General features: G+C 54.2%; 1 protein-coding gene across 4 annotated transcripts in view; it reads right to left on the bottom strand.

Annotated features, from left to right (window-relative positions):
- PLXNA2 (plexin A2) overlaps positions 1-15452 on the bottom strand; it is a 222099-nt gene extending 206647 nt beyond the window's left edge. For all 4 annotated transcript variants that reach the window (XM_036859147.1, XM_036859155.1, XM_036859165.1 and 1 more), the window contains exon 1: positions 14803-15452. The gene's annotated coding sequence lies outside the window, so the exon portion shown is untranslated. The remainder of the gene's footprint in view (positions 1-14802) is intronic.
- Between the last annotated feature and the right edge of the window lie 452 nt (positions 15453-15904).

Here is a 15904-nt window from a genome sequence, read left to right as displayed (position 1 = left end):
ATGCTTTCTGCCCCATGGCAGCCACTGAAAGGCTCTAGGGACAAGGGGCACTTCCCATTGCTGCTGCCTTGTCCTTGTGTCAGGGAAAGCAGCCATTAGTGCCAGATCAAGTTGCATTTTTTAATGCTGTCTGTTTCCAGAAGTTGCGATTCCCCAAAGTTCAAAAGAGTGGTCCTCTTTACTAGCAAGCCTGGTGTTGCCTCGCGGAAAATGTGCATGTAAGACAGTCACAGTCACCATCCAGATCTTCCACTGTGATGGACCCCAGTGAAGGCCATTGGCAGCTAAGATTCAGCCATAGATTTCCTGCAAGGTGTGCCCTGTACTGCTTCATTTCTTGTGTGTCAGAGGACTGACTTTGACTAACTTTGCCAGGCATAGGGCCAAAGTATGGTATCCACGTAGAAAACACCTTCCTTGGCTCCCTGCTGTTGCCCAGACAGACTCGGGACTGCTAAGTGCCCAAGTTCAAGTCCTCCCAAGCTGGCTCTTCTGTCTTTCTCTGGCCTCCCTTCCTACCTCTTCCCGGGTGACTCCACTCCTAACAAACTGGTTCATTTGCCGAGTCCCCAAAACACCTCACACAGTTTTATCTCTGTGGTCCCCTCTCCCTGGAATGCCCATCTCCACTTTCTTCTTTGCCTATCTAAACGCTGTCCATTCTTCAAAATCTCAGGAAGCCTCTAGGCCCTCCCTGTCTTTCCTCCAAAGTCAAAAATTGCTGTTTCTAGCACACATTGCATGGTAGTGTAGGCTCTCTTTTTCATGTGACTATCCTATCTTCCCATTGAAGTAGAGGCTCTTTGAGGGCATCTTTGGCATCCTGTACAGGGGTAGCATGATGCCTTTTACTCAGTCCTGCACTCAGTCTGAATCATGGAGAGCAGGGGAGAGGGAAGGGGGGATGCTCATATGTTTTCTCACCTGCTAGGCTGCTCTAAGCCATGGCTGAACTAATACACTTGGCTCAATGATTTGTCATAACTGATCTTTGGGAGGTAGTGAAGAAGGCAGTGAACCATTTGGGAAGGATCCTGGCTGTTGTTCATCTTGAGCCCACTGGGTGAAGAGCAAATGTCATTGGCTAGGTGGATAAGGTGGGGAGAAGGATGGACAAGAGTGCGAAGATGCCAGCTCTCCTTTGAAGAATGCCCCATGCAGACAGGGTTGGTGCAGGAAAAGTCTTGGCAAGAAGCCGTGAGGCATACACTATCATCGATCACATGAAAAGCACATAATCATAAATGGTCAACTGACAACGTAAAGTGATCAAAAGCAGAGTGGGTGGGGTGAGATCCCTCCAGGAAGGTTTCGGAGCAGGGCTCTCCTATGAGGAGGTCAAACTCACCGTGACACATGTTGCCAGGCAGCGAATGCAGAGGTAAGGCTATGGGCTTTGGGGGCAGACCTGGGCGCAAGTCTTGCTCTACCACTTACTAGTTCCCTGACCTTGAACATGTTATTTAACCTTTCGGCGTCTTAGTTTCCTCAACTGGAAAAGGCCACCTCACAGGGTTGTGGTGAGAATCGATGAGAAAAGAGATATGAAAGTGTTTTGTAAACTCCACCGTTTTGAATAAACACCAGTTACTCTTATTTCTGTTTTTGGAGAAACACTGTACAAGGGCATCATCTCCTTGGCAGCAGTGGCTGCCCTGGATGGTGGCGAGGACAAGTGAGGCTCTGTTTCAGCCAGGTGATGGGCTGGTTCTTATGCGTGGAGCTTGGGGACCCAGATCCCCAGACCCAGGCTTCTGGGGAGAAACTGGGTGCTGCTGGTCCCAAGCAGCCATTCCTCCAGTCCCCTGGGCCCCATGCTACCCAGGGCACCACCCCCTCCTCTCAGGGCCCTGAGAGTGATTTAAGGCCACTTCTGCCACTCTGGGTGACTTATCCAGATGCCCCTGGCAGGAAAGAGGAAGGAAAGGAGAAGAGAGAAAAGCTGGCCCATAGGACGAGGAGATGCTGAGAACCGTTCGTACGGGCTGAGCTCCACATTTTGGGGGGCTCTTCCTCTGGGTTTGGTCAGCACGTCAGATGAAATTCCTCTCCAGTATCTTCCCTGCCTCTCCTTCTTTCTGGGGCTTTTCTTTTTTTTAATTACTTAATTAATTTTTTGGTTGCGTTGGGTCTTTGTTGCTGCACGTGGGCTTTCTCTAGTTGTGGCGAGCGGGGGCTACGCTTCGTTGTGGTGCGCAGGCGTCTCATTGCAGTGGCTTCTCTTTTTGCGGAGCACGGGCTCTAGGTGCGTGGGCTTCAGTAGTTGTGGCATGTGGGCTCAGTAGTTGCAGCTCATGGGCTCTAGAGCGCAGGCTCAGTAGCTGTGTCACACGGGCTTAGTTGCTCCGTGGCACGTGGGATCTTCCCAGACCAGGGATTGAACCCGTGTCCCCTGCACTGGCAGGTGGATTCTTAACCACTGCACCACCATGGAAGTCCCTTTCTGGGGCTTTTCTGAATCAATAGCCTGCCTTCGAATAAAAAGCTGTAACTCCTTTTTATGAGGAAGCTTCTTAAGCAGGCTGTGTCCCCACCCTGTACCTTCCCACCTTCAGTTTCTATTATTTTTCTCTCTTTGTCTGAAACTCTGAGCTTTTGCAGAAAAGATCCTGAGCTGTCAAGCAGTCTCTCTTAAGTAACAAGCGCATTCACACTCGCACACACTCACGGAGCAAGGGAACTGTGGGTGGCGCTGGTTAAAAGAGACACGTGGAGACTTTGGGGTGGCTGGCACTCTGGGCAGAGGTGTGTCCACTTATGGGGCTTGTCTGTGCCAAAATGCAAGCGCATCAGCCTGAAGGACCCTTAGCACCTGGGTGAGCAGGGAGGCAAGAAGAGACTTTTCAGGCCCCTGCGGCTTTACTGGGGCGGGGGAAGCGGAGGGCACAATTATCGGGGAGGCTGACCCCAGGAGAAGAATGTGCTGGGGGGGAGAGGGGGAGACACAGGCCGGTGTAGTGTGAGGCCACCTGGGCAGGAGATGAGAGACTTTTCGAGTGAGGCTCTGGCCCCCGATGATGAATGGGGTGTGAGAGAGGAGCCTGGAAAAGGGTAAACAGCCAGGAGGGAAGCAGGAGGTTGGGGGGCGGGAGGAGAAAGAATGTTGAGGTCAAAGAGCAAAGAAAATGCTCCTGGAGTGATTGATTCAAGATCCAACTTGCTGCCCAGCCTGGCGGGAGCACAAGTGCTCAGGGACATGCTGGGCCCGGCCTCCCCTCCCGTGGCTCCGCCCAGGTACGAGCAAGTCCGCTTCCCCCAGACCCCTGTCGCGCCCTCTGGGAAGTCTTTTTGATGTTTTGTCCTAGGTCTCCAAGGGACCCCGCTGCAGTATAAACTAGCATTTGTGCAGCGATCTTATAGTTGGCTGAGAATTTCATGTATGTTATCCCATTAATGTACCCCATATGCAAGCCTGTGAGGGAGAGAACAGCATCGGCATCACCACTTCACCGGGGAGGAGACTTAGGTAGACCTGAGGTGAAATATTTTCGAGAAGGTACCTGATGTGGAAGTGGGCCTTGGACTTGGGGCTCCTGGAGTTACACCTGTCTCCCTGCTGCCCTGCTGGCTGGAGTCCAAGTGATATCACCAAGGACAGACCCCTGACTCCAGAGATTAGCCTCCCTGCAGGCAGGCCAGGCTCTGGCCATACCTGGGATATACTGTCACCACTCTTTCGGAATGGGAGTGCAGTGTAAGGAGTTCAACTCAGGCTTGAGTTCTTGGGGACACCCTGCAAGAGAGGAAGAAGACTGGCTGGGAGCTTGTGGTCCTCCACCAAATGCCACTTGGCTCCTGCCGAGCCCTGGGGAGGAGATGAGGACTGGAGATGGCCCAAGGGCTGGCGCCGGTGGTGGCAGATGGAAAGAAATCAGAAGCAGGGCTTTGTAGAGGGAGAGGCTGGAGTACCAAAATCCCCTCCCCACCCAACCTGCTCTTATCAGTGGGGCAGAAAACTGTTTGCCGACTCCCCTTTTGAAGACCTTGTTTCCACAATCCCTGCAGCCTGGGCTGAGATCGTAGGCAGCTCCTACCTGCCTCTGACTTGCTCTCCCCCATCTTCTCCCAGCTCTCTACCCTGGCTCTGCGGCGCTCCGACTCCCAACCCTGGCAGATCACTGATTAATTTAGGGCTGTTTAATAACCCTTCTATTTCGATGAAACAAGCTGTCTCGTTTTCTTTATTTTTAACACCGACTTTTCGTTGCTCTGCTAAGCATCTCACTGCCATTTAAATTTCTCTGTCTCCAACCAAGCTGATAATAGACTGGAGTGAGCAGCTGCTTCCGTCCTGTTTATGACAATGATTAGAAGTTAGAGCTTTGCAGGCAGAGAGCTGACCAAGTCTCAGCGCACGCGGGTCTGCCCCTGCTTGTAGACCGAGCACTCATTTTAACACGATTAGGACAATTCTGGCTCCAGGGGAGGCCAGGGCTTATCCCAGCCCAGGCTTCCTGGCACCCTGCTCTGAGGGGAGTCATGGGGATGAAGGTGTGAGAACCAACTCTGTTTACTGTGGAATTTAGGCCGGCAGCTGCGGGTCATTCTCACGGACCTGACACTCATCCTCACTTCTCAAAAGAGCCTTTTCCTCCACTGAATCCACTGAGAAGCAAACAGAAAGACTCAAGGTTAGAGGACTGGGACGTGGGTGGGGACCTCAGCCATCCCTCTTATACCTTCCTGCTCCACACAGGAATCCCTTCTTAAGACCTGGTCATCATCTTCCAATCTCTGCTTGAATTCCCCAAATGATGTAGAGCCCATTCCCTCCCTAGACGGCCCCTTCTGGGTTGCATGGCTCTGGTTAATCTCTCTCTCCTGTGTTCCTGCAACACTTAACTTGCATGACCATTATTTGCGTGTATCCCCTTTTTCCCTTGCCACACTGGAAGCTCCTCAAGAGCCACGACAGCCACTTGCCTCCCTCCCATAATACTTGCCACATAGTAGATATTCAATAAACATCTGTTCAAAGTAAATCATGTTATGCCAACTCCAATCTCCTTGCAAGTAATGTACAGTACCTTTCTTCTGCCTGGGCAGGCTCCTGGTGAAGTGGCCTGTTTGTCTCTACCTGGACAAGTGTTCTGCCTCTTACTGTCCTCAGGCCACAAATGGCTGCAACCTCAGGAGCCAGGGCCCTGCTATTTCCTCCAGGCCTGGAGTGACTACACAGCTGGTGGAAACTTTGGCTAAGGAGGCTGGGGGCTTGTGGTAGAAGCCAGTCAGGTGGCCTGGACCAGGTCCTCTGGATCCCAATTCCACCTCGCATCTCCTCTGGGTCAGCCACGGCTGCCTGAGAAAGCTCACAGGTGCATGGTAGGCAGACCCTAGCCGGCCCAGGCTCCCACCTCCCGCTCTGGCAGCCTCCCAGCCAGCACAGTCTGCAGGCGGCTGCTCGGGTCATTGTCTCACCCTCTTCAAGTTGTGAATGCAGAGTCTATAGAGACCGCCACACAAGCAGTACCCACGCTGCCTCTGGGGAGGGAGGGGTGGCTGGGCTTTGCCAGGGCCGTTGACTCTGAAAACAGCAAGGCCTGCGGTGGATGGAGGGAAGCTGGCTGGAGCTACTTAAGGGAGGGGGGCCTTTCTACACACTGCCCAGCGCCACAGAGAGGCATCGGGGTGTCCTAGGGCCGGCGGACTGGCAGAGCAGGGGAGAGGTCACTTCTCGGGGACGCACGCTCAAACCCAAGGGAGAGAGATGGGGACAGCGCTGAGCACAGGGTCGGGGAATGAGAGAATGGAAAGAGAAGGTGGCTACATGGGCAGGTGGAGAGAGTGTGCTGGGCCAGGCCGGGGCAAGCAGACCTCCTCACAGGTGGACACCGTGCCTGGCCACTCACTGTGTGACACAGGGCAATCCACTCTCCCAGGCTGGACTCGGCTGCCGCATCTATTATGTGGGCCTGGGTAAGGCTGCTATCAAATCCTCAGAACCATTTCTCAAGTATTCTACATACAACACGCGTTCTTTTGTAATTCAAACTGTTTTCTTCATAATATTCTAGAAAAGAAACTCAAGGCATCTTGTCACACTCATTTTCCACCGCTGGCTCTTGGACAGTGCTGTCGAAGGCACAGGGCTCCCTCCTCTCATAGCCCCCTTCCCATGCTCTGTGCTTCCAACAAGGGACAAGGCTCTGTGCTGCAGCGGGGAGGGCCCGGGGGAGTTTCTTGGGCTAGCACAAGATAGCTGATGCTTCTCCCCAGACATCCTGCTATGTTCTGCCCAGGGAACAGCGCTGGCCAAGGATCTAATCCCTGAGGTCCAGGGTCCAGCTTGGGCTCTGGCCCCAGCTCCTGCTGATGCTTTTCATGCTGTGTCCATCCCATTCATATCCATACTCCTAGGAGCTCTCTCTGCAGAGAGAGGTAAGCTGTTTGCAGGCAGGCAGCTAGGGGCCCATGCGCTCCGCCCCTTGCCCTGCCATGGGAGGCTGACTCCCAGAAAAATGCCTGCTTACCAGTTCTGTGACAGTATCATTCATCTCTCCTCTTAGACTTGAAGGCATCAAAGCCCCAAGGGTAGCAAATTCAGAATTCAAACTCCAGCCCCACTGGTTAGTGCTAACCCCAAACCATGCATGTGGCCCCAGTGCCAGGGTCACCATTGGTTTTCCTCTCAGTTTCCAGTCTTCACTGAATCTTTAGCCCTTCATCTATTTTTACATATCAAAACCTTTAGCACACAGATTTTCTTTAAATAAAAATCTTATTTTTCTCAGAAAATTCCAAACAAATTCAGAGACACAGAGAGAGAGAGGAGAAAAACATCCCTAGCTTGGCTGTATTCCTGCTCTAATTTTAGAATAATTTTACACATTTGCAACAATTGTCATTTTTCCAAATGCCCAAACACTATCTTCCCATGCCCGGCTTCAGAAACAAAGGCAACTGAGGGCGCTTGGGGAGTCACGGAAAGCATTCATTCCCACTGTACAGATGAGGAAACTGAGGTGCTGGGTGCGGGGCAGGCAGCAGTTCTCCCTGAGTGTCTTGTGGCTCCCTCTTATCTCCCTCCCGGACCCGGGAGCAAATGGAGGATGAGCGCTGGTCAACAGGTGAGAAAGCTTTTGGGAAGAGGGAAGAGCTACAAGTGTGAAGGAAGGCCCTTTGTTCCCATGCATTAGGACCTTAACCTGACACCAGACTCTTCCTGACCATCTGTTCTGACCCCTCTTGGTTGGACTAAGCCTCCTGCGGGAGGGTGCCGGGCGTGACTTCCCAGCTTCACAAGCGGTTCAGATGGTTTTCTCTAAGTCTCTCACAGCTGGGTTCTTGGGCCCAGAACCTGAAGGGCTTCACACCCTGGGGGTCACTCGGAGGGGGGAATTAGACTTGAATTTTGTTAATTTCCGGATAAACCTCAGGGGGTGTTTGCCTAGCAGAAACCCTAGTGGTGTCGGTTTTAATTTCACAGAGAATCAAGGGACTTGCCAGCAGGGTCTGGGCCGCTGAAGTGAGGGTGGAGGGCTAGTCTTGTCAGGGGACTGACTGCCTCTCTCCTGGAAAACATCACCACCCACCAGCGTGGAGCGGGGAGCCAGACCTGCTAGCGCGGGCTGACCCAGAAGGCTCTCAGGTCTGGGCACAGGGGAGGGGCCGTGTCCTCCTGTCTGGCTTTGGCCAGGGCTCCCGCTGAGAACACCCAAGTTCAGAGAACAAGCTCTTCTCCCTCAGGTATGTCTGTAGCTCAGGAGAAAAAAATGGGAAGCTGGGGGAGCAGTCTGGGGAGGTGGGAGGTCAGAGGCCAACGTAATATTTACCCAGCCCAGCTGAGGCCTTTCGCTTTTATGAAGCAGGAAACCACTTCAAAGCGGCAACATCCCCTCTTGTCCCTTCTGTCTGCCCGCTGGTCCTCCTGCCTCTACAGGGCAGGCAGGGCTTTCTCACCCACCTCTTCCTCTCCTCCTGAGCCTTCCACCCTCCATCCCTTAAAGGGAGGAGTCCTTTGCCCTGCCTCCTGCTCAGAGAAGTGCCATGACCTGTCCATATTCGCAGAGCAATTATGACACCTGGGTTCCCTGACATTCTGAGCCATTTTGTCCCTGGATTTCTCTCGTCTACTCTAAGAGTCAGTCATCTACCGCTTGGGGACACGGGGAAGGCACTGGGGTTACAGTTCCTAGTCCAAAGCCCTCATTCCACCACCAGAACAGAAAGCAGAAACTGAGGCTAGGAAGAGGCCCTGGAGACTAGAGTCTAGTGATTCTTTACATTTGCGGGGGGTGGATCACAAACTCCTTCGCTTCAGAAATACACACACACACACACACATTCATATTTCTTAAAAGCACAGACTTTCAAAGGTTTCAAAGGCCTCTTAAAGCCCAAGCATGCACCCTGGTCCTGTCCACCCCAGTGCCAGGTCTCCTCCGCCCCAAATTTAATTTGGAGTGGCTCGTGGAGGGGGTTCTTCTGCTCAGCTATGGTGAGGGGGAAAATCCGAATATTTTTCTCTCAGGTTTGTTCCCTTTAATGGGTTCCTTCAGATAAATGTGGTGCGCCAACGGCAGGATTCCAGAGGCTTCAATGTGAATACAGATGAGTAATAACGTTTCCTGATGAAGCACAGTGGCGTCCATGCTGCCAGCTCCAGGGGACCGGAAAGGGATGCAATTTACATAGAATACACGGTGAAAACCCCTTGGGAGGGTGCTACATGGAGATCTTGCTCTAGGATGTTGACTAATAGAAAACAACTACAGTGGTGTCATTTTAAACTCCGCGGAGGAGGATGAGGAAAAAAAATAGGGGTAGTTCTGAGAGGGTGAGGAGTGGGAGAGCATTAGACAGTCATTCTTGACAGGGAAATATGAAGTTCTCAGACACCCGAGCCTCTCTCCTGGAAACCTACACCTTCCATTGACTAGAGCAAAAGCTTCCAGGAGCTCCACTTCCTCTGACACCCCCAACATACTGTTAACTCCATTCTGCCTTATATTAAACTTCTGTGAGGGTACATGGCTTATGTAATTCTCCCTCCCCCCAGGATGCCCTTAAGAGTCTTAAAGGTAGGATCTGTTACCTTTTCATCTTGGTACCAAGTGTTACACATTCCTAGCACTGCGTAAGTGACGGATTTCTACTTGATTAAACCCAAATGGATGGCAATTCCTGCTTTCAGTACAAGGGCAACAATTCCTATATGAAGATTAAACTTGGAGGCGTTGTTTAGCTTCTCTATACCTCTTTTTTCTATCCCCCCGTACCCAAACAAGAAACTAAGGTGGGAAGGGAAGCTTGTAAATACAAAAAGTTTAACTCCCCAGACAGCGCAGAGAAGCAGTGAAGGTGCCTAACTCAGGGCCTCCATCTTCACTCTCAAAGCTTCAGAGAGAACTTGTGCGGGGGGGTCACAGAGGAGAGGGGTTCACTCATCAGCTACTCACTCTGAGCCCCAGGATTCCTCCGCCTCTTCCTTCTCAAAGACAATTTGAACTTTGCAAGGGCAACTCCACTTTATCTCTCCTACCGAAAGTAATTTTAGCCAAGGAAAAGCAGGATTAGACCTCCATAACATGATACATTTATCTTGTTTTTCTTTTTTCTTTGCTCTCTCCTCCCTCCCCTCCCACTTTGACCCCAGGTAAATTTGAGCCAAAGGGAAGCCAAGATTAAATATCAGAGGATGGTATCAGATCTGAAGAGATGCTCCTTTCTGGCCCACTGCCCATCCCCAAGCTTCAATATTTTTCCCTACCCCTGTTAGACAGTTATTATCTCCTCAGATGAGAAAAGCCTCTGGACTCTGTTCTCTCCATATTGTCCTCTGCTGAAATGAAAAGGGGAATTATAATTCAGAGAAAGGCTCCCGCAGAGAGTATGAAGACAAAGATTAAATCAGTGATACAGCGTTGACATGCGTTCAGTTCCTGAAAGGTCTCTTTTAAAAAGTCTCCTCAGGAGCAGTTTTGCCACCACCTGAGAGTGTTTTGAAAATTCGCATTTAGGGAGCTGGGAGAAGGGAAGGCCTGTGAAGGCACCTTGGGGATGCGCCAAAACTTCTACTGCTGATAAAGAAAGGCAAAAGCCTCCTGGCAGGCCAGGCCAGCCGGCGGGCCAGGACTTCTTGAGAATGCCTGCCCCCTCCTGTCTCCCACCCCCAGATGCATCCTGCCTGCCCGGCAGGCCTCCCTGAGCTGCTCACCATGCTGGACCCCCACCTCCTAATGCTGCAGGCGCCTTTCCCGCTCCCCTGCAGCCAGACGGGCCCAGAGGTCCCACCAGCAAAAGGACCCTACCAGTTGTGGTCTCTGCGTAGTGACAGCTGGGAGTTTCTAATATATCTTAACTATTTTTTTCTTCTTAAAAAAAAAACCCAAATAAGCACAAAAGCCACTGTTTAGGGCCAAGCCTGGTTTTCACGAGTCCCCTCTAGTGGAGATAACCTGCTACTTCAGCTTCCCAATTCAGCCCAGAGGAGCCTCGCCTTAGGGCCTGGGAAGACCAGAAGCCCCCCTCAGGCCTGGACTGTTCCTTCCCACGTCTGTTCTCAACTCTTCTCGCCCCATTCACACTGTCAGTCTTTCCGTCTTTATCTTACTTTTCTGTCACCTTGCCTCTCTCTGCCTATCTGTGACTGTTTCTGCATCTTGACTTGGGTCTTGCCACATGTGCCTTCGCTCCTATATCTTGGTCTGCATCTCTGGTCCGTCTCCTGGGTTTTTTTCCCTGAAGTTCAGGGCTCCAGGTCTGAGGAGCTGGAAATGCTTTGACGAGGCCTTGGAGAAAGTGGCCTATCTCAGGGGGCCAAGGCAGGGACCCTCGCGGAAATCAGGCATTCCCGGAGGAGAGGGAACTTTGGCCAAAACCCCCTCCACCCCCATCCCCCAAGCAAACTTGGGCCTCGTGGGGTGATGTGTAGGTTTGAAGCAGTCTATAACCTGAGCTCAGAGCTCTGGCTCTGGAGTCCTGTGTGAACCCAGCTCACCCCCTCCATCCACTCTCCTCGCTATCCTGCCTGTTTCCCCGTGGGACATGCATGCTGTCAGGCAAACAACTGGCAAAGCCTGGGTGAAGGGACAGCTGGCAGTGTTTGGGAGGAGGATGCCGGTGCCAGGGGAGAGGGAGAGAAAAGGGGGAGTGGGGGCCAGGACTGAGCTGGGGGTCGAAGGGGAGAGGGGAGACACGGCGAATGTCCTGTGGCAGGGGGAGGTGGGCATGGGGATCACCTGCTGCCCCTCTGGGTTTCTGAGAGTATCCTTCCACCCAAGCAGGAGACAGGTCCAGGCCAGGGCAGGGCTTAATGGTTAACCAACTGTGGGAACAGGAGCCTGTGCACTGCTGGGGCCTTTTCTTTCCTCTCTCCCCCTCCCTTCCTCCTCTCCCTTTACACTTGCCCTGTAGGGACACTGCTCCCCAACAAAGAACTTTCTCGCCTCTATTTCTGCCCTTGAATCCCAGATGGAACAGTAGAGGTTCCATATGCCCAAAGGCCAGGAACAGGGCCCCGGAGAGCCTGAGGGCTAAGGCAGGGAGAAAGGGGGTGTCCTGTTCTTACCATCCATCCCTCCTGGCCCTTAGGACCAGCTGTTTGACCCCCCCGGGAAGAATTGCCTTTCTCTGTCTCCACAGGGCTCACCTTTAGAAATGACCAGACAAGAAGGGGACACACCCCCAGCCCTCATTTACTCTAATCAGGCATGAAATCTTTGTAACTAAGTGAAAAACACTGTTTCCCATAAGGGAATCAGTTCCATTCACTATTGTTGGAACAGAGCATCTGTGAAGGGGAGAAATATTCACTTATAATGAATTGATAACAGACTGGCCCTGGGTGAGGGTGGCAGTGCTGGGGGGAAGGGTGTGTGCGCAAGCTGTAAAACTACAGCACCTCAAAGCCTGCTTCTGCCACTTTCCCTGTGGACAATCCTGACTTATCCGTAGTTAACAGACTGTAGTAACACAATGCTCCGGTCTCTTTATGATCAGAACGGGAGTGGGGTGGGGGCTTGGCTTGGAGCTCCTCGCCTCTCGCTGTGCCATGATGGACAGAGTATACTGGGCCCCAGTCTGCGTGTGCGGAGACAGCTGTGTGGCAATGCAGGGAGACAGCTGAGGGGGGGTCGCTGCTGGAGATGGAAATCGTCTCCCCCCCACCCCCCGCACCAAACCCCTTATCTTGGAGAGGCAGCCATAGCAAAGGAGGCAGGATAGAGACTATAAAACCCCCAAACAGTGACAACTCCAGAGCCATAAATATTTCATGGTACCTGAACTGGTGAGTTTAGGCTGCTGCCAGCTGCTTCCTTGTATATTTAACCGTGTCACTGGTTTCCCATCCCGCTTGTGTGTTTCCTTGTAACATGCCCATGAAATAAAGATGAACAAAATCACCAGAAGTATTTGGAAATGGGAAAGGGGCCTGGTAGAGAAGTAGCTGTTCTTCAAAGGGTTTCTCTTTAACCTCATGTTAAGCACAGACTCCACTACAACAGATGGTGAACTTTTACATCCATCACACCTGCAGCTTTTGATGGTCAAAAGGTTGGAGAGGGAATGTTCCCTGGTGCTTTGGGGACAGGGGTAGGTATTCAGGGCAGCTCTGAAAGCAGGGCCACCAACCTTTTAATGACATGGTTGCTTTGGGGTGATGGACATGGGACACCACCATTTACTCATTTAGACTGGGGCTGAAAGGCCATCAAGCTCCCCTCCGTCCTGCTCCAGGTTATGAGGGACCCCGGTCCTGGTCCTTACATCCTGTCAAAGAGAAGGGCCAAGTGGAAACCCCTTGCCAGACTCGTGGTCCTGGGCAGAGGGTACCTTCCTGCGCTCCACCGCCTCCCATCCTGCTGCTCTTCAGCAGCATACCCACTGCACAGCGCTCCAAATGTCATTTCCATTTAACTGCTTTGCAAGCCAATTTGCCCCATCCTAATGCAATTTGTTGAGGACAGTGAGGGAGCGGAGAGGGCAGTCTGCACTGCCCTTCCTTTATCAGCGGGTCCCTGAAGAGGGTTGGCTAGAGGGCTGAGGGGAACCACTCTTTCAGGTAATGCTGGCAGTGAGGGCAGGTTCCGAGATGAGGAAGGGTTGGGCGTAAGCGGAGATGCCAGGTGGAAGAAGGGAAAAGCAAAACAACCTCGCTAGGGTACTTGACAGATTGCTCTCAGTTTCCCTGGTTCCCTACCTTCCCACCTGACCCCCCACCCCATCCCCAGGCCAAGGAGGGGAGATCATAGGTAATTAGTTCAAAAGGTGCTAGATGAGGGGAGGGGGAAATTAATGAATTCTTCTCTCTTCTTGCCAGGAGGTCAGAGGAGAGAGGGCTGCTGGCAGCTCCTGGAGTGTTCTGGGGTGTCTGCACAAAAGTTGTGCATTTCAGTTAGGAATAGCTGAATTCCTCCAGCCAGAGCTATCTCTTCCCCGGGCTCTGATGCTCTGTTGAAGGCCCCAGACTCCAAAGCCTGCCCAGAGGGAAGAGTGAAGTTTCAGGGTCTGGGAAAGAAGCCCAGAAAGACAGGAGCCTGCTATTGTGTGGGGACCGGTGTGCGGAGGAACTGAACCTGACTCCCAGCTCCCAGGACGTCCAGCCCTGCCCAGCCCAGATACTCATCTTGATCTGATGCTCATGAACCCCGTCCACTGTGCTCATGGATAGAAGGAAGGGGATGAATGGCTCCCCAAATTTCTGTAGGTTCCTCCAAGCTGCTGGGTCCCCAGGCTACTGCCTCAAACTGGTCCTGTCTTATGTCCCTTGTATAGCCACTACTAGGATATGCCACTGTTACCCTAGGATCTCAGAACCCTACAGGAGACCTGATCATATTTCCATTGCCCACTTCATGGGGCTCTCATTTCTAGACATAAATGACTTTGAACCCCAAGTCTTTTACTTCCACCTCCCCCATTATCTCTATCCCTCCGAGCTGAGTCTGAGTAGGTAGCTCCTTCTAGGGCAAAGGTCATGCCAAACAGGTGGACATTTGTCAGGGACCTGGGATGGCAGTTTCCGGATGACTTTCTCTCTTTGGCCATCAAGACCATGATTAACATATTTACAGAGACTACCTGTGGGATGGATAAAAAGGGCTAGAATTTTCTAAGATCCCTACATCACTTGTGGGTTGGGGCAAGAAGAAGCCCAAGAAGGAAAATATTCTAAAATGGCTTATAACGAGCCTCTCGGACCCTGGATACTCTCCTCCTTCAACCCCCAACCCTCTCCTGAGGCTCAGACCAGGGGATGGTGCTTATGGGTGCTTCACCACGAGGGCGCACAGAAGGGGGCATGGGGCACTTATCCCATTGGGTGCCTTGGTGTCGTTCCCTGAGCCTCTGGAAGCCGCGCATATGAGGCATTCCCCTTTGATTCCCAAGTCCCCTGCTCCGAAGGAATAGCCAGCGGCCTCCAGGGACTACAGCACCAGAGTGAACGTCCCCAAATTGAGCGCCGGCCACAGTGGCCCAGGCCCTCCTGCCCGTGCAGTGCCTCGGAGGCCCGCTTTGGGCTGCAGCTCTCGGGACAGTCCCGCTGCCCCCGCGCTCCCCGAGCCGCAGCTTGCAGGCAGGTGCGCGGTGGAAGCGCGCCGTGGAGCGCCGCCCGCCAGCAGCCCAGCGGGGAAGCGGGGCGCCAGCGGGGAAGCCTGGGCTGGAGGCGGCGGCAGGGAGTCAGCCGGCACACGCGCGCGCGCCGCGCTCCGGCCCGCGAAAGTGGCCGACCCCCCGCGGGGACTCCCCGGCCGCAGCCGAGCCCAGGCGTTCGGGGCCGGGATGCCTCGGAGGAGGGCGCGGGGGGAGCCGCGGCGGGGCGAGCGCGCTTCGGGGGACAGGGCGGAGGGCGCCGCTTACCCAGCTCGGAGACGTCGGTCTGTCCTTCCGTCCCCGGTCCGGCCGCTTCGGCCGCCGGCTGCCGAGGCCGGCGCGCTGCCCCTCTCGCTGCCAGCAGCTCGCGATCACGGGGACGACCAAATCCACATGGAGTCCAAATTCATTAAAATCCACGTCAAGCCACCAGCCACTTATCTGTATTCCTGAAGTGGCCCCTCGGTCTCCTGTCCGCGCGCCCCTCCGTCCTCCGCCGCCCCGTAACAGCCCTGCCGGGCTCTGACGCCGGCTCGCTGGGGGAACCGGGAGGCGCCGAGGGGGCGTGGGGTGGGTGGCTGGCGGTGTCTCTCCTTGGGAAGCGGCAGAGCCCCGGCTGTCTTCAGATTTTTCCAGCGCGACTTTCCGGGCTCCTCTGACATCAGCAATCGCGGCGCTTCCTTCCCTTCTTGCTCCCGGGTTCATTCACAGTCCCATTTCCTCCGGGAACCTGGCTCTCCAGATCTATTTCGAGGTTCGCTTCGCTCGCTCTGGCGCCCGCGCTCCCCACCGCTCCCGAGCTCGCGGGGTCTCTCTCTGGATCGCCTGCCCTCTCGGCCGAAAAATTCCCAGCAACTGCGCTCAGCCGCCCTCCCGCTCCAGTCTGGCGCGGACGCTCCGCCCGGCAGCTCCGGCTCCCGCGGTGGTGGCGGCGGCGGAGCCCTGAGAGCCGGCCTCCCTATATTACCATGCAGCTCATTATCATAGAGGCCGCGCGCGTTAACCCCCTCCCTGCCGGCCGCGCCCGCCCGGGCTGGGGCCGCCCCCGCCACTGGCACCGCGCGCCGCAGCCAGCCCCCTGCCCCCTCCCCCGCCCGCACGGTCTTCCTCCTCCGCCAGCTGTCAACAAAGGAGAATCAGGTTGGGCATCGGGAGGCCGCCCCGCTGCCTCCCTGTGCCCGGCTCAGCCCGGACCCACCCGCCACCTTAAGTGGCAAAGGGGGCAACGCAAATCCTGCTGGGGCCTGGGGATTTGGGTGGAGGCCTGGAGAGCCCGGCCGGCTGAACCCCGGGGAGCTCCGGACGCCGGCAGAGTGGGTGAGGTCAGTGGGGACGTGGGGTCCCCCTCCCTGAGCATCGCCTGTCACCG

The sequence above is a fragment of the Balaenoptera musculus genome, chromosome 1 (genome assembly GCF_009873245.2).
Source record: "Balaenoptera musculus isolate JJ_BM4_2016_0621 chromosome 1, mBalMus1.pri.v3, whole genome shotgun sequence".
In the NCBI taxonomy this organism is placed as follows: Eukaryota; Metazoa; Chordata; class Mammalia; order Artiodactyla; family Balaenopteridae; genus Balaenoptera; species Balaenoptera musculus.
Note: the sequence above shows the minus strand (reverse complement) of the source record. Positions and strands in the feature narration are given on the sequence as shown.